The 18,359-nt window shown below is 40.4% G+C and overlaps 2 protein-coding genes across 10 annotated transcripts in view; one reads left to right on the top strand and one right to left on the bottom strand.

Annotated features, from left to right (window-relative positions):
- The window catches only part of HIBCH (3-hydroxyisobutyryl-CoA hydrolase), a 225,523-nt gene that overhangs the window by 146,520 nt on the left and 60,644 nt on the right, over positions 1–18,359 (bottom strand). The window lies entirely within an intron of this gene.
- Positions 4,972–18,359, top strand: part of INPP1 (inositol polyphosphate-1-phosphatase) — a 29,314-nt gene continuing 15,926 nt past the window's right edge. Inside the window, exon 1 of one of the 3 annotated variants that reach the window (XM_010351568.3) lies at positions 4,972–5,063. The gene's annotated coding sequence lies outside the window, so the exon portion shown is untranslated. Of the gene's footprint in view, positions 5,064–5,101; positions 5,179–18,359 lie in introns of those variants that run through there. The other 2 variants (XM_039469736.2, XM_039469735.2) reach the window with 2 other exon arrangements.

Below are 18,359 nucleotides of genomic sequence, written 5' to 3'. Positions count from 1 at the left end.
ATAAAATAGAACAGCCGGGGACAGTGGCTCATGCCTGTAAGCCCAACTCTTTGGAAAACCGAGGCAGAAGGATCACTTGAGGCCAGGAGTTCCTGGGCAACAGAGTAAGGCTCCATCTCCACAAAAAATTAAAACATTAGCTGGGCATGGTGAGGCATGCCACAGTTCCAGCTACTTGGGAGACTGAGACAGGAAGATCACTTGAGCCCAAGAGTTTGAGGCTGCAGTGAGCTATGATTGCACCATTGCACTCCAGCCTGGGTGACAGAATGAAGCCCTGTCTTTAAAACTAAAATAACAAAATAAAATCATTATACAAATGTATTTTAATAAAAGTTATACACTATGGCCATAACTTTTGCAGCTTGAGGTACAAGAGAAAAACATGAATTTCTTTTTCCTTCACAACTTCACAGGTAAAGATTCATTCTTACCATAGATCTTAGACACTTCAGCATATGGATTTTTTTTTCTTTCCTTATTAAGTCAAAAACTTTCACTTTTTCACTTAAAAGAAGCACTTTATGACTTCTCTTTGGCGTACCCAAATTGCCAACATTACTACCTTTGCATTTAGGGGCCATTATTAAGTTAAATAAGTGTTACTTGAACACAAGTACTGCAATACCTTGACAGTAGATCTGATAACCAAGCCAGCTACAAAGTGACTAACAGGCAGGGGAGCAACTACAGTGTGGACTCACTGAACACGAGGGATGATCCCTGTCCTGGGCAGGTTAGAACGAGATGGTGCACAATGTGAAACTTATGAACTATTTCTGGAATTTTTCATTTAATATTTTCAGATCTTGGTTGACCACAATTGAAACGTGGGAAGCAAAACCACAGATAAGAGGAAACTACTGTACTGGGAAATCAGACGTTCGATAATAGAGGAAACCTTAACTAAATGATGATATTAACAATTCTGCAATTAAATAAGAGTACTCAGAAGACCATTATGTAATCAGGGAGGACGGAAGAGAGAGCAACCAACTCCTGACAGAGATGGTAATAAAAGATTTTCCCAAACTGACAACTGAGGTGCTTTGTTATCCCCCAAAGTTTCTTATATTTTTGCTAGTTATATAAGCAATACATATTCATTATGGGAAACACATGCATAAAACAAAAAACAAATAGCTACAATTTCATCCCTCCCCTAGACCACTATAAATATCTGTTTATATCTTTCCAGATTTTTTTCTATGCATTTATACACACATGATTATGTTGTTTTGGGGATCACACCATATTCTTTCGTAAACTGCATTTTCCACTTAATAAATCATAAATACTATTTTATGCAATAGATACCACTCTGCAACATTTAAAAATTTTAACACTTTTTGAAAACTTGTCTCCATGTATCTAGTTGTTACTAATTTCTATTCTTGGACATTTAGATTTCTCTTTTGGCCATTACCAACTGTACTGTGATGAGCTTTTAAATTGTGAGGGTTACATAGTTTGGATGTCCTGTTCAAATATCATGCTGAGATATAAACCCCAGTGTTGGAGATGGGGCCCGGTGGCAGGTGTTTGGATCATGGGGTGGATCCCTTGTGAATGGCTTGGGCCATCTCTTTGGTAGTTAAGTGTGCTCTCACTCTGAGTTCACAGGGATCTGATTGTTTATGTGGCTCCTCTCCCCCAACCCCCAACTCCCTCTTGCTCCTGCTCCCATCATGTGAGACACCTGCTCCCCATCTCCTTCCAGCATGATTGAACGCTTCCTGAGGTCTCTCCAGAAGCAGATGCCATTATGCTTCCAGTACAGCCTGCAGAACTGTGAGCTAGCTAAACATCTTTTCATATAAATTAACCAGCCTCAGGTATTTCTTTATAGGAATGCAAGAACAGCCTAATGAAGGGGTGGGGGTTTGAGGGGGCATTTTTTTTTTGTAAACACACATATAGAAGAAAAGCACAGAGACATATATGGCCTTCAAAGAACAAGGTATTTGTTATCTGACTTTTATAGAAAATGTTTGTATAGTAAATTTCCAGGAATGTAATTTTTGAGTCAAAGTGTGTGAACATTTTTAAGGTTTTCACTACATTCTGCCAAATTGCTCTCCAGAATCACTGAGCCGATTTATACCCTTCTCAGTAATGTATGAGTTTGTTCAGTTGCCACACATCCTACCCCAAGGGTCACTGGCCCAAATTAGCTCAGAGTATTCTTTTATTCTCAGACAATCTGATGGTGCATTATCATTTTAAGTTTTCACTTCTCTTAAAAATGTTTGGCCATTTACATTTTTCTCTCATAATAGCGAATTTGCATTTTGCTCATTTTTAATAGGCTATTTTTTCTTTATAAGTCCTCTTTAATATGAATGTTACTCTTATCTTTCATGTATATTACAATTTTAAAAATAATTTTTACTTGTTTTTCTATTTTATTCTATGTGGCTTTAAGATGAAAAAAGTTAAAAGTTCAGCAGTCAGATCTGTCACTTTTCCTTTGTAATTTCAGCCTTTGTTTCATGCTTACTTTGAGATTAAAAGCAATTCACTTGTATTTTCTCCTTGCCCTTTTAAGACTTAAAAACATTTAAATCTTTTAATCCTGTTCAAATGTAGTGTCCTTTCCAAAGGTTTTTAGAAGGATGAATAGTTGTTAATGCTGTTAGTCCTGGAGTCCGATTGCTGGGTTCAAATTTAGCCTCACCACATACTACATATTTGAGCAAATCACTTAAACTCTTAAAGTTTTCGTTTTCCTGTTTCTAAAATTGAGATAACAGTAACATTTACCATAGGGTTGATGTAAGAATTAACAGTTATAAATCACATAAAACACTTAGGACAGTGTAATTAGCTATTATTATAGCAGCAAGAGAATGCTTTCCCAGGCAAAAACAATAACATGCATAAATGTACAAATGTATGAAATCTGTTTGCATATTCAGGAACTAGATGCCGTGTAGTAAAATGGGGTGTAATACTCAAGGGGCAGAGTTGACAGATGCGAGGCGTGATGGGTCTTTATTAAGTTGCTCAGGAACTTGCTCTTGGTAGTATCAGATTGGGAGCCAATGAAAACTTTTAAGCAAGCAAGAAACCCTCCAGATGTGTAGTAGCAAAGGGGAAAATGGACTAGATTCCAGCGGGTGCAGTGGCTCACCCCTACAATCCCAGCACTTTGGGAGGCTGAGACGGGCGGATCCCTTGAGGTAAGGAATTCGAGACCAGCCTGTCCAACATGGTGAAGCCCCGTCTCTACCAAAAATACAAAATTAGCTGGGCGTGGTGGCAGGCGCCTGTAATCCCACCTACCAGGGAGGCTGAGGTGGAAAATAGCTCGAACTGAGGAGACTGGAAGTTGCAGTGAGCCGAGATCATGCCACTGCACTCCAGCCTGGCGACAGAGTGAGACTCCATCTTTAAAAAAAAAAAAAAAAAAAAAAGAACTAGATTCATATCCCTTACCCCGCCCTGGCCTCCCCAAATTTCCTGCTTCCTAGAGGAAAATTATTTCACCTTCTATATCTCCGGTATTTATCTCCTTACTTTTAAGAATCATGTTTAAATTGTTTCTTGATTTTGCCATTATAGATACGATGATGAGGCTAATTAAACATTAACCCTAATCAGCTCTGAGAATGCACCTAAGAAGTGAATCTGAGAAAGTAGAAGCAACCCGCTTGCTAGAGTGAAAGCCAGGGAAGAGTAGGGGGATGCGGGGAGAAATTGTCTCAAGTTGGAAACCCCAGGAGCAGGCTGGGAGCAGAACGATGAGTTCCATTTGAGAAGCCAAACGTTTTAAGCACCATTTCCTGGAGTTTGTCGAGTTGAGTATTGCCCCAGCCTCCTATCTTGGTGGTTCCTCACTGCTGGGAGGACCAAGTGTTGACCACTCAGTGAGGCAGTCTTGGCTGGTTTGGAAAAACGTAGCTAAAAAAACGTGCCAGATACAACTTTAAGCAGAGCCCCCCAACTGCATGCCATGAGACGAACGAATGACAGGCATGCAGATATAGCCTGGGTGTTCTCAGCCCGCCAGGTGCAAGGGCCCATTCGCCTTCTGCAGGAGCAGCCTCTTCTGTTTATCCCCATTTTGAGCCTTATAATCTCATCCTTTACCACCTGTGCCAAGAAGTGAAAAGGTGTGTGAAGCGCCGCTTTAGAAGGCCCAGTGTATTCACGAACACCAGTTTCTGGGCCAGGCTGCTTGACCCCTTCTACTCGAAAGGTTTGTGTTACCCTTTTAAGGTTTCTATCCGCCTCCCTGCCCCCCGACTGCCCACCAACACCCATTCTTACCTCCTACCGTTCAAAACCCAAACCACCCTGAAGGTACACTGAGTATCACAGCATCAAGGGCTGGAGAGAGATGAGTTCTCCACCCCGATGTGCTCCCTGTCCAGGTGGCCCGAGGCCCACTCCTTAAGAGGCAAGGCCCAGAGAAACACTGCTGTGGCTTGAGAAACATCTAGTACACCTGACATTTCCGTTAGAACAGTGGGACCCGAATACCACTGGCAGGAAGTCCATCTTCACAGCTGCCAACCCATCTGTCAAACCCGCAATCCCCTAGGAGAGTACGGCTGAATGGAGGAGGAAGATTTAAAAGTGAATTCGTGGGCGGCGACAAGGAAACAGCCGAGGCTGAGCTGACCCCAGAGCCCTTTCCTTCCTGGCCCTCCCTCTGAATCATCGCGCTCCATCTGTGACGTGTCGCGGACGCCCGGCTCGGGCAGGCGTGGGGGCCCGCGGGTCCCGGGAGCCCCGAGGCGGCAGCGCGCGTTTCCACGCCGCGGTCCCGCGGGAAAGCCGGGGGCGGTGGCGGCCTGGCAGAGGCCGAGCTTGGATCTGGTGCCGAGCCGAGCGGGGCCGCGCGTCGCCCGGGCTTCGCCTTCGCTCGCGTGACCTCTTCCGTCCTCCCCAGCCCTCGTCCTCGGGCCGCGCCTGCAGCCGCACGCCCAGCGCCCCTCGCCTAACCCAGCGCCCCGGCCGCGCCTCCTTCTCCTCCTCCTCTCGCTCTCCTCCCCCGCCGCTTCCGTTTCGCGAGGGAAAGGCTGCTGCCTCCTGCTCTGTGCGCATCCCCGGCTTAGGTAACACGTTTTCCTCCTTACGCCACCCGCCACCGGGTCCCCGCGCCGCTGCCCCTCCTCCTCGGATCTGGGCCCCGGGCTGGTGAGCCGCGCGCCATCGTCTCTCCGCGGGTAGGTGAGTCGATGGCGCCGGGAGGGCTCCTCGCCTCCGCGCGCCGGCCTGCGAGGTCCCTGCCCTGGCAGCGAGGCCGTCCGCTGCCCGGCCCGGCCCGGCCAGGCTTGCCCCGCATCGCCGCTGCAGCCGGCGCGGAGGGGAGCTCGCGAGTCCCGCGGCGCCCTTGGCCCTGCCCGAGCGACCCGAAGGCGACAGGGGGGCGGGAAGAAAGGGTGGCAAACACCGACTTTAAAAATCCAATCATTGGCATTTGTAGGACGAACGAGCTGATCTGATAGTGGTCTAGAGCAGTGGCCCAGCTGCAACAGGTAGATGGCGCAGCTGTCAGTGGCCCCTTGGTCTCAGCCTTGGCTTTGGGAGATGCTTCTGAGTGTCCTTAGCTGACGGGTACCTCCAGTGACCTACTTGATGAGTGTAAAATAAACATGACGGGACTATATTTAGAAAAATCTTTACTTCCTTGCGGTTAATTCTCTCTGCATTTTGAAAGGTGGTGTTATGAGGCGTGCATAATTAGTTGGTGTGGCCAGAGTAGTAGCTGGAAAAAAAAAAATATTTAACCTGGGTTTGGTGAAATCATGTAGACGGTTAGGCACAAAGAGCGTGAAAGAAAACGCTTAGATTACTTAGTACATGGATGTAAAATACTTATGAGCAACCACGGCGTGTTTTTTAGAGATTTCTCGTTTTAAAGTTAATTTTAAAGTGTTGAATAAGCAGAAGTTTGCCCACTGTGTGATGGTGTTCGAAAGAACAGTGGGTTAAAAGTATGGACAGACCACATAAATACATCCCATCTGTTGAGCAAAAGAGTTTTTGGCCCTTTCACTCTCATTCCTGGCTTTGAAGCTAGAAAAGTTGATAACTTTTCTCAGCCAAGGCTGAGACCAACTTGATAATAGTATAGTAATCCACTGAACTACTCCTGACTGGTGAATTAGCTAAGTGATCTCATTCTTACCTTTTAAAATAAAGAACATACGGAAAAAAAAATAAATAAAGGCAATGGAAGAATTCATTTTTTCAATAGAGATATTTGTTTCCATTCTTATGTAGAGCCTACTTTAAGTTTGTGTGGATTTTTGTGCTACTTTTGAAGTTAGCTCTTAGTTATGAAGATAATTATGTCAGACACATAGAATTACACTGTACTTTCTGTGTAGAATAAGCTACCACTTCTTTTCAAGCTTTTGGACTAAACCACCACTTGCTTGGAAATTGCAGCTTTGACGAATGCCCTTTAATATGATAAATCTTATAATAGATTTAAATTATGGTTCTACTTATTATAGTCCTGAGAAAAATGAAAAGATTATTTCTTGTTTGACATAGAAGGCCTGTGAGATGGAAGTTATAAAGGTTATTATGTATTTATTTTACTTTTTATTTCTGCCTCAAATAACAATTAGAAAATGTCTTATTCTGGGCGGGGCATGGTGGCTCATGTCTGTAATCTTAGCAGTTTGGGAGGCTGAGATGGGCAGATCACCTGAGGTCAGGAGTTTGGGACCAGCCTGACGAAAATGAAGAAACCCCATCTCTACTAAAAATACACAAAATTAGCTGGGCATAGTGGCGCATGCCTGCAATCCCAGCTACTTGGGAGGCTGAGGCAGGAGAATCACTTGAACCCGGGGGCAGGGGCCGAGCCAAGATCACGCCATTGCACTCCAGCCTGGGCAACAAGAGCGAAACTCTGTCTCAACAACAACAACAACAACAACAAAAAAAAAAAAAAAAAAAGAAAGAAAGAAAGAAAGAAAAGAAAGAAAGAAAGAAAAGAAAATGTCTTACTCTATTTCATGTTATACAGAAATGGCTTAAAAGATAATTATGTTATAAAAAGTGATCAGTGAAAACAAATGTCATCTTCATTTTTTAAAGGTGAGGGTGGTATATATAAGCACTTTTTCCAGATGTGAGTCCTTATGAATATTCTTGTTAAAATACTTTAAATCTTGTAATGAAGTTAATAAAACTATGTTAATTTGTTTGTTTAGCTGAGAGCTTAGAAATAAAGGCTCTGGCTGGTGTGGTGGCTCATGCCTGTTATCCCAGCACTTTGGGAAGCTGTGGTGGGTGGATCACTTGAGGTCACCCTTGCCAACATGGTGAAACCCTGTCTCTAGTGAAAATACAAAAATTACCCAGGCATGGTGGTAAGCACCTGTAGTCCCAGCTACTCAGGAGGCTGAGGCAGGAAGATCTCTGGAACCCAGGAAGCAGAGGTTGCAATGAGCCCAGATTGTGCCACTGCACTCTAGCCTGGGCAACAGAGGGAGACTTTAACCTCAAAAAATAAAATTAAAATTAAAAAAATAAAAGTTCTGCTTCCCATCTCCTGTGATTGATGTTGCATACTGTTTCTCAAACTTGCCTGATTGTAAAATCCTGAGGCATAGTAGGCAAGTGGGTGAGTAGGTGGAGTATAATAGTGGTTTAAAAGATTTCCAGATTGCAACTTAAGACTTCTTAAATCAGAATTTCTAAGAGAAAGGAGATAATTCAAATAGACAAAAATGATAACGTTTTAAAGTAGTCAACAACAGCAACAAAAATAAGTGAGTTTGGAAAATGCAGGTGGGAAATGACTATTGTTGGAATGAATAGTTGACAAAACCTATTAGGACTCCTGCACATAAAATGTTCATAAATGGAAACTATGATTTTATTAATATGATGATGTACTCATTTAGAAAATCTGAAGCTTTTATATTTTTTTTCTGGTCAAGCTTCTGGTGATGGAATTTAGCAAACATATTTTTACATGTTAGTCTTTTTTATGTGGTATGTAATGTGAATTCAAGTTTTTTAATGTGAGAAGAGCGTTTTATTAATGGATGTTTAATGCAGATTACTGTGACTAGTCATACACAGCAAAATATTGTACCTGATAATTTCTCTTTCTTTCTTTTCATTTTTTTCTTGAGAAAAAGTCACACTCTCTTATCCAGGATGGAGTACAGTGGTGTGATCATGGCTCATGCAGCCCCCACCTCTCAGGCTCAAGCAATTTTCCCACTCTAGCCTCCCGAGTATCTGGGACTACAGCCACGTGTCCCCACACCCAGCTAATTTTTAAATTTTTTTGTAGAGATGGGGTCCCATTGTGTTACTCAGGCTGGTCTCAAACTCATGGGCTCAAGCCATCCTCCTGTCTCAGCCTCCCAAAATGCTAGGATTACAGGTGTGAGCCACTGCACCCAGCCTAATTTCCTTCATATTATAGATTGGTTTGTTACCTCTTCCATGTACCTGATTAAATATGGGCAAGAATTAGAATTTCTAAGAGAAATGGCCTATGCAAATTTGAATACCTTATTTGTAGCTTTTTAAAAAATGACTCCCAACTCTATTAAAAAAAATTTACTTGGCCATAAAACTTGGTCAATTGCATATATAAAAATTAACGAAACAGAGTATTAAATATCTATAAAATAATTTGATAAGATGAGTTACCACAATAGAAAATGTCAGAATTTATTTTCCTTTTCTTTCTTCCTCTTAACATTCCTTTTCTTTCTCCTTTTGTTTTTGGGAGTTGAGTAGGAGAGTGTGTGTTATTCGCTTATTTATTTTTTTTAACCAACTAAATATTTAAAATACACTAAGTTAATTATCCATGTTTAAGTTAATTTCAGTATTTGCCACCTTTACCAATAGATGTTTAAATTTGCAGTTTTCTTCTAAAGTGACAATGTTAGCCTTCCCTCAATGCAAATGAGAATGATAATATCAAAGGAGTTAAATTCAAATGACCAAATAAAATAATTATTTTAATATTGCTTAAGGAAAGTGTAACTTAAAGTGATGCCATAAATTTTCATTATCAGCAACTCTTAAAATGAGGATGTGATCTTCCAAGTTCTAGAAAAATTCTCTAGTTAATTCCTGGGAATTTGCACAAATCACATATATTCACTTGTAATCCCAGTTTGATCTGGGAATAATACAATGTCTATAAAACATGGCTGATTATAAGCCTCATGAATAACAAAGAATGGGGAAATAAAAATAATCAGATCAAGAAGATAAATATTAACCAGCTTAGACATTTATCTATGGTTGCAGGATCAGCAAGAGCGTAAATGCATTTAGTGTATTTAGTGTGTCTTTGATGAGCCTTTTATATTTTTTTAGTACTTTGAACTTTTCAAGTAAAAGGTATTGTAAATATTTCTTTATCATGTTCCTTTAAACGAAAACATTACATTCAGTATTCTATATTGCTCTATGCAATGTTTTATAAGTACTTATTAAAAATAAACATTTGCTTCTACAAAGTAGAAGAGTAAATAAAATACAAAGAGACATACCACTAAAGCTACTCTGCCAAAATGATACAATAAATGATCTATGACCTCTGTTTTTTTTACTATGACATTCAGGAAATATATTTTTTAAGTAGTTTGTTTATCTTGCCAAAAAAATAATAATAGCCATCTAGAAACACTGTAAAGAACTCCTTCAAATTGCATTTTCTAATTGTTACAATCCTAAAATCATAATAAATTGTTTCTTACAGATTAATTTTGGTGCAAGAAAGTCCTTGCAGACATGTTTATCTCTAATGGAATGAAAATCAGTCCACCTGTAGAACTCCCACTGTGTGTCACGGGAAGATGGAATGTGTATCCTGCTCTTCAAGGCATTATGGCCTTGGAGAGAGAACCATGGTACACCAAGTGGATGGGGAGCTTCAGGCCCTTGTCGTAAAATCCCTTAACCTCTTCACCCATACCCCAAACTGCTCTACAAATGATCCCCAATATATGATGATTCAGCTTAGAATTTTTTGACTTTACAGTGGTGTGAAAGTGATGTGCATTCAGTAGAAACTGTACTTTGAGTTCCCATATAACCATTCTGTTTTTCACTTTCGGTACAATATTCCATAAATTACATGAGATTTTCCATACTGTATTATAAAATATATTTTGTGTTAGATTGATTTTGCCTAACTGTAGGCTAATGTAAATGTTCTGAACTCATTTATGGCAGGCTAGGCTAAGCTACGATGTTCAGTAGTTTAGGTGTATTAAATGCATTTTCTTTCTTTCTTTTTTTCTTTTTTAAGACAGAGTTTCACTCTTGTTGCCCAGGCTGGAGTACAATAGCATAATCTTGGCGCACAGCAACCTCTACTTCCCGGGTTCAAGCAATTCTCCTGCCTCAGCCTCTCAAGTAGCTGGAATTACAGGCACCCACCACCATGCCCAGCTAATTTTTGTATATTTAGTAGAAACAGGGTTTTACCATGTTGGCCAGGCTGCTCTTGAACTCCTGACCTCCACTGATCTGCCCACCCCGGCCTCCCAAAGTGCTAGGACTACAGGTGTGAGCCACCCCACCCCTCCTAAATGTAGTTTCAACGTAGGATAGTTTCAACTTAGTTTATTAGGATGTAACCCCATCATAAGTTATGGAGCTACCTGTGTATAAACATACAATCTAAGTTGAGTTGTCCCTCGGCATACACAGGGGATTGGTTCCCAGATTGCTCACTTATACCCAAATCTGCTCATACTCAAGTTTTGCATTTGGCCCTGCAGAACTCACATATGTGAAAAGTCAGTCCTCCATATACTTCGGTTTCAAATCTCACTGACTCTATTTTTGATCTGTGTTTGGCTGAAAAAAATCCATATGTAAGTGGATCCACGCAGTCCAAACCCATGTCGTTCAAGGGTCAACTGTATTAAAAAACCAGTGTGGCTACTACAAAATCAACTTAAAGACAAATAGCCAGTGCCCTTCTTTAAACCGAATTTTCCTACTACTGCCCCCACTTGTTTTTTAAAAATGTAAGTCAACAAATATTTATTATGCCCTTGTTACATAGATGATAAACATCAAAAGCTTTTGAAATGTACATTTCTCTAAACCTATAATTTTTTGGTTTTTCTTTAACTTAAAAATATTATAGAAAAGATTTCTAATATCAAATTTATCATTTTAACCATTTTCAAATTATAACTCAGTGGCATTAAGTACATTCATATTGTTATGCAACCATCACCACTGTTCGTGTCCAGTACTTTCTCATCATCTCAAATTAAAACTGTATACCCATTAAACAGTGACTCTACCCTCTCTTCCCAGCCCTAATACCCACCATTCTACTTTCTGCCTCTACGAATTTGACATTCTGGGCATCTCGTATAAGTGGAATCATACAGTATTTGTCCTTTTCAGTATGGCTTATTCATGTACCATAACATCTTCAAGGTTCATCCATGTTGTAGCCTGTATCAGAATTTTTTTCTTTTTAAGACTGAATAATATTTCCCAGCCTCTTTTATATGGAAAGGAGATATTAAAAAACAGAGAGAAGTTTTGAACTGAAACAGATCATAGCAATCATCCAATCGATCCTCTCTGTCCCGCTTTTCTTTTCCTTTTTTATGTTTACAAAATTGGGAAAACAAGTCCCGGAGAGCTTGTATCACGTGACCGAGGTCATATACCTGATTGGAAAAACAGAGCCTAAAAACCAGTTCTAAGGATCTTTCTACTGCACACTGTGCAGGCCCATCCAGACCCATCCAGACAATAAGTAGTGTTAAAGGAGTTAGTGTCTCCAGTTAGCATGGCATGAGTTCTAAAGGAAAGATAAATTGACTTGGAAATCTTCCTTAATTAATGAAAAATGTTACATTCAAAAGGAAACATTCAAAATAGATCGAAGATTAAGGCTAGATGTGGTGGCTCATGCTTGTAACCCCAGCACTTTGGGAGGCTGAGGTGGGTGGATCACCTGAGATCAGGAGTTTGAGACCAACCTTGCTGACATGGCCACCATCTCTACTAAAAATACAAAAATTAGCCAGGTATGGTGGCATGCACCTGTAGTCCCAGCCACTTGGGAGGTTGAGGCAGGAGAATCACTTGAGCCTGGGAGTTGGAGGTTGCAGTGAGCCAAGATTGTACCATTGCACTCTAGCCTGGGTGATGGAAGTGAAACCTTGTCTGAAAAATAAAAATACAAATAAATTAATAAGATTCTAGATTCTGATCAAAAGTATAAATAATATTCTATTGGAAAAGATTCTTGCTACAAACCATACATCTGATCTTTTTTTCTGCCTTGAATTATGCATCAAATTTCTCTTTTTAAAAAATTTATTCTTTCTGATAGTTAAGGTAGTTATACATTGAAGTTGCTTCTATTTACATACTCTCTGATTTCAAGTTTCATTTGTGACACTGGGGTTCTAAAAACATCTCCTAGCATAGAAAAACTTAAAAATATACTGTAGTTGGAACACAGCAGATAGAAAAATATATAAATGAACAAAGTTTCTCTTTAGTGAAAATACTTCCAACTATGAAAAAGGGAGTTTAAAATTAAGGTCACTATCACATTTTAAAGTATTTTTATTTGCTTTTTTTTTTTTTTGAGATAGAATTCGCTCTGCCACCCAGGCTGGAGTGCAGTGGCATAGACTAAACCAATGCATAGAGTGTTGGAAAGCTGGGATAGAGATCTGGCCCATCTTGGCTCACTGCAGCCTCCACCTCCCGGGTTCAAGCAATTCTCCTGCCTTAGCCTCCCAAGCAGTTAGGATTATAGGCATGTATCACCATGACTGGCTAATTTTTGTATTTTTAGTAGAGATGAGATTTTGCCCTGTTAGCCAGGCTGGTCTTGAACTCCTGAGCTCAGGTGATTCACCTGCCTCATCCCCCCCAAATGCTGAGATTACAGGTGTGAGCTACTGTGCCAGACCAAATTTTAAAGCATTTCTAAATGGAATACTTTTTCACAGTTTTCAAATGAGTTTTGAGAAGTATCTGAAATTCATTCTTTATACAATTGTTATGTTACTATGAAATAGTTATTACATAGGTCAACTTTTTTTTCAGAGCCAAAAAGGCAATATAATTTGATTCTTAGTGGAACAAGGCTTCTCAGTTGCAGTAGCCATGGGATTCCCTGTTCTGTTCTTAAGTAACCAGTGAGGGTGGAGCTGACTGTTGCACCTGGTGTTTCCTTCCATTGCTGGCTAAAAATTGCCAACATTCCCCTTTCTAAAAGTCTGTATTTTTAATGTGTCTTAATTAGTTCTTGATCTTAACTGATTTGGAAAATGCTGCTTTAGTACCGGCTTCTATCTACAAGCTATCAGAACAATATTTGAGAACAAGGGACATCTTTGTAGTCTATTGTTTTGAGTAGCTTCAGTGAGCAAAAATGTAGGCTAATGTCGTTCATTGGTACCCTCACAATAGAGCAAGAATAGACTGACAAGCTGTGAATGGTGTGTATGTCATCACTGTTTGAGGTGAAATTGAAGTTTGAAGGTTAGGTAGGAAAGAGAGAGAAATGTTAGGGTTAAATAAAGGATTCACATATACCATATTTAATATCTTTTCTCACAAAATCAAATTAAACTTACTATTTTGAGTGATTTAATTAAATTAATCTTGTCACAGATAGGTCACCTCTAGATGAAAGGGGATAATTTTAGATTCTGATTTGGTGCTCCAAAAATGTGGTTCAGTTGCTAGTAATTCAAATACAGCCTTGGTTTGTTCTTATAACTGAAGAGAGAATATATGTAGACTTTTATACAAATATGGGCCCATGTGCCTAATGCTGATAGAATCCAAGTATAATAAACAGTGTGACAAGGATGAATTCTGTATTTACAAAGCTAAGGGAAAATTCACTAGCCAACATTTATTGAACACATCTGAGTTATGCGCTACGAGTCATAAGACACCACATGCATTTAAATCTCTTGTCAGACAGAGCATAGACTAAACCAATGCATAGAGTGTTGGAAAGCTGGCATAGAGATCTGGCCCATCTCCATTCCCCCATGGCCCAGGTGCCCAAGATGGAGGAGGAGTCAGAAATGTCCTCTGAAGGAGCCAACAGTTTAAATGCCTCTCCTCCTTTTACACACACATTTTAAAAAAACTGTTTGATTGAAATAGAAATACATACATAAACATTAGGGATCTCAGCATATAGCCTAATGAATTGAACCCACCCATGTAACCATCACTCAGATCCAGAACATTCCCACTGCCACCATCAATAACCCCTTCTTCTCCAGAGGTCACGGCCATTGTGACTTCCAACACTATAGGTTCCTTCTGCCTGTTTTTGAATTTTAGATAAATTAAATTGCACAGCATACATCTTTTGTGCCTGACTTCCTTCACTTGACAGAGTGTTTCTATGGGATCCGCTCTTGTTGTTGCCTATTGTCGCAGTTGATTCATTTTCACCACTGTATAGCATTTTGTTATGTGAATATGCCGCACTTTATTCCATTTTACTACTGATGGTTGTTTGGGTTAATACCAATGTTAGATTGTTACAAATAATGCTGCTCACAAATACATGTCTTTTAATCCATGCCTGCATGAATCTTTGGGTAAATATCTACAAAGGAAATTGCTGGGTCATAAATTATAGTCAACAAATTACAAATCGTTTTCTAAAATGATTATACCAATTTCATTCATGCCCACAGTGCATACAAGTTTCTGTTGCTTCATACCCTTAGCAAAACTTGAAATTTTCAGTCTATTTTATTTTAGCTATTCTATTGTATACATAACAACACCCCGTTGAGATTTTAAGTTGCGTCTTCCTGATGACTAATATGGTAGACTGTATTTCTGTGTGTTTATTGGCCATTTGGATATCCTTTTTTATGAAGTGCCTATTCAAGCTTTCTGCCCTTGAACTGATTCTGAGAAGGTGAGTGAGCATTAGATAGATAGAGAAAGCAGGAAGAAGCGCATGTCAACCAGAGGGAGGGGCATGTGCAATTTACAGTCTTCCCAGAGCATGAGAGTAAATGGTTAGTGTGAAATCAGCTGCTAAAAGGCTAAACTTAATCAGAGCCCATGAAGTAATGACAGGAACGTCACCTGGATCAACATGAAGTAAGACCCAAAAAGTATAGGCAGTCCCAAACTGTAATATTCGTTGGATCCTGAAAAATGTTTGACAGTCAAATGTCTGAAAGTTGGACACAGCTTATACACCAGGAAAACAATTTCCAATGATCTAAAAGGCAGTAATGCAAATCTCTAATAAGGCTTGTAATACAGTTTCCCTCTGGCCTCACAGGAATCTCAAGGGAGGCTACTATTAGCAAGTTGCACGACAAACCGAGTCCCCCTCCATATTTAGTGTGGGCCCACTTCTGTTCCCCTGTCCCTTCTGCACAAACAGCCCCCAATCTTTCAAACTACTCCCGAAGCAGCCCTTCAGTATGGAGCAAAGGAGAGGTGGGATGAAGTCAATGTTTCTCCTACAACAGCAATGTGATCTGAATAGAGCCTTGGCCACTGCCATCATGTGGCCACCTACACAGACTCCTGGACAGCTGTACCCCCTTAGAAAAGGTCATGAGAAGCACCTTCTTGTAAAACACCAAGATATTTCGTGGAAGCTTGGCCTTTTCCCCTAGCAGCAATAGCTGTCAGGCAGGGCCACCCCACAATAGCTTCACATTGTCATTCCTCAGATGAGTGACAGACAGAATTCAGGATGTAAACCATAGGGGTGGGGTGGGGTCAATGTGCAATGGGCAAAAATGTGGGCTCTGCAAAGTGTTGAATTATCTGCTGGAAGAAGGGAATGTCAACAGAAGTGCTCTGATGCCCTTGCCTATTGATTAGAGAGCAGTTCTGTATTGTGGCAGACCCTTATCTATGTGGTCACCCTTCTGTCACTGTGGACAACAAAAGGGCACAGCCAGCTTCTGCTGCAACCAGGCTCTTCACATGAGAAGGAGCACTCTGGGCCCTAGAATCCTCATCAAATATCTCCCTTGACAGAAAAAAATGGCTCTCCCAAGCCAGTCATAGATTGGCTGCCACGAAGCCAGAGTAGTCTCAGCCTCTAGGAGCCGGAGTTTCCACCCAGATGCCCAGAAACTGAAGCAATCAAATCTGGCCTACATAAAAGAACTTTATGTGGGTTACTCAGAGAATTACAAGTAGTTCCCAGGCTTTGGATTTAATGGACTAGTAAATTTTAAGAAAAGGTTTCAGTGACCCATATAAACTTGCCAACCTCTTACTTTCTCAAGTAAAGACATGCATGTGACTGTGGTTTCTGTAAGGTTGCATTTCATAGTCATAGCAATCATTTATTATCTGCCATGTGTAAAGCTCTGTGCTGGGTACTTTTCCAGAAATATTTCATTTGATCTTCACAACATCACTGCAAGGTAACTATTGTCTTTATATTAAAGATGGAGAGTCTCAGAGAGGGTAAGTAAATACCTGAGGCCACACAGCTAATTAGTAGCAGAGCTAGGTTTTGAACCCAGGTCTTCTGATTCCAAAGGCTGTGTATTTCCTACTATATAGTTTACCCTAACTGAAATATGTCTAAATTACTCAGATAGGATTTTTAAACCTCTGTTGTTCTGATAAGATAGTCGGATGGCTATAAATGCAAGATTTATCTTTGTGTAGAGGTTGGGGTTTCTAAGAAAACTCTTAACCTTTTTTCCTTCTGACATACTTCAATTCCTTTAGTAGTTCTCCAACTAAACTAGACAATTCTACAAAAACAAAAGACACCTTAATTCTGCCTAGCATTGTGACACACTTTTATATTAAACATATAGATATATACATTTGGTTTGAGATAGGAGGAATGAAACTTCTTTAAGCCCATTTTGCTGAAATGTGACTTGAAATAGATTGTTACGAAACAAGGCTTATGAGAGATTCACTGCAATATTAATTATTTGGCTGCTAAAACAAATAATTCATAGTGGGAATGACTGCCTCAGAGATATTCTTATTGACCACATAAATGGGGAAGAAAACACTATCCTGTTTTTACTTTCGGCCAGAAAACAAAACAAAGGAATAGATTGTGCGTCAGCTAATAGATTGGGTTGCTAAGGTAAGTAACGCCTCTCTTTCAGGAGAGGTGTTAAGGGCTAAATTATGTTCCTTCAAATTTCACATGTTGAAGCCCCAACCCCTAGTACCTCAGCATGGGACTCTACTTGCTGATAGGACCTTTGAAGTTTATGTGAGGTCATATAGACGGATCCTAATCCAGTCTGACTGGTGTCCCTGTAAGAAGAGGGAGACATGCCAGAGATTAATACCCACAGTGGAAAGGCCAGGTGAGGCCACAGTGAGAGGGGCCATCTGCAAGCCAAGGAACAAAGCCTCAGGAGAAACCAGTCCTACTGACACCTTGCTCTTGGACTTCCAGCCTCCAGTACTGTGAGAAAGTAAGGTTTTATTGTTAAGCTACGCAGTCTTAACAAATGAACACCAGAAGACTTAGATATGGGGCATGCCCCCTGCCATCAACACCATGACAGTTAAGGGAGACATCAGTGGAACATAGCAGGTGAACTTTTACTATCCAGAAGGGTCCTTAACAGAAGCTGAAGATTAGCTGGAGAAAAGGTTTTTCTGAGAGTAAAAGAGAAGTAAAATAGTGACTTATAATGATCAAACTGGTGACAGATATCAACTAGGGTTTGTTTTTGTTTTTGTTTTTTGCTATATAATGTACCTTATAGTAGTAATGTACTTAGTGATTATGATCCAACAATTGCTAATTTTTCCCTTATTTTGTTAGCTAACAGTTGATGAAATATTTCGTTGGCTAGAGTACTGGTCAACAGTGTGGGCTCTGCCAGCTTGCCTAGGCTTGAATCTTGTCCCACAACTTCCTAGGTGTGTGATTTTCGGTAAACAATCACCTTGTGCCTCAGTTTCTTCATCTGCAAAATGGAGATAATAGTACCTAATTCCTCAGGTTATATAAGAATTAAATCAGTTAATACATGTGAAGTGCCTAGAAGGACACCTGGCGTATAGTAAACACCTAGTAAATCTTAGCTATTTCAATTTTAACCTGTCTCTGCACAAGAATAGCAGATAGCAAAACCATCGTACCTACATTGTTTCACCAAGATACCTGCCATCAGATGCCAGCTGCCACTAAAATTGCCAGCATTGAGGTAAAGAAACATAAGCAACTTGGAGAACTGGAGCTATTAAATCTCAGCATTTAGAGTTACACAGGATGCTGACAAAAACACAGATTCCTAGGCCTTGTCTTCAGAGATTCTGATTCACTAAGCTGGGGTGGAGTCCGGCAATCTCTCTTTTTGGAAGGCACCCTGGGTAATTCTGGTACAGGTAATTCTCAGAGCATCCATTGAGAAATA

The sequence above is a fragment of the Saimiri boliviensis genome, chromosome 5, assembly GCF_048565385.1.
Source record: "Saimiri boliviensis isolate mSaiBol1 chromosome 5, mSaiBol1.pri, whole genome shotgun sequence".
Lineage (NCBI taxonomy): Eukaryota > Metazoa > Chordata > Mammalia > Primates > Cebidae > Saimiri > Saimiri boliviensis.
Note: the sequence above shows the minus strand (reverse complement) of the source record. Positions and strands in the feature narration are given on the sequence as shown.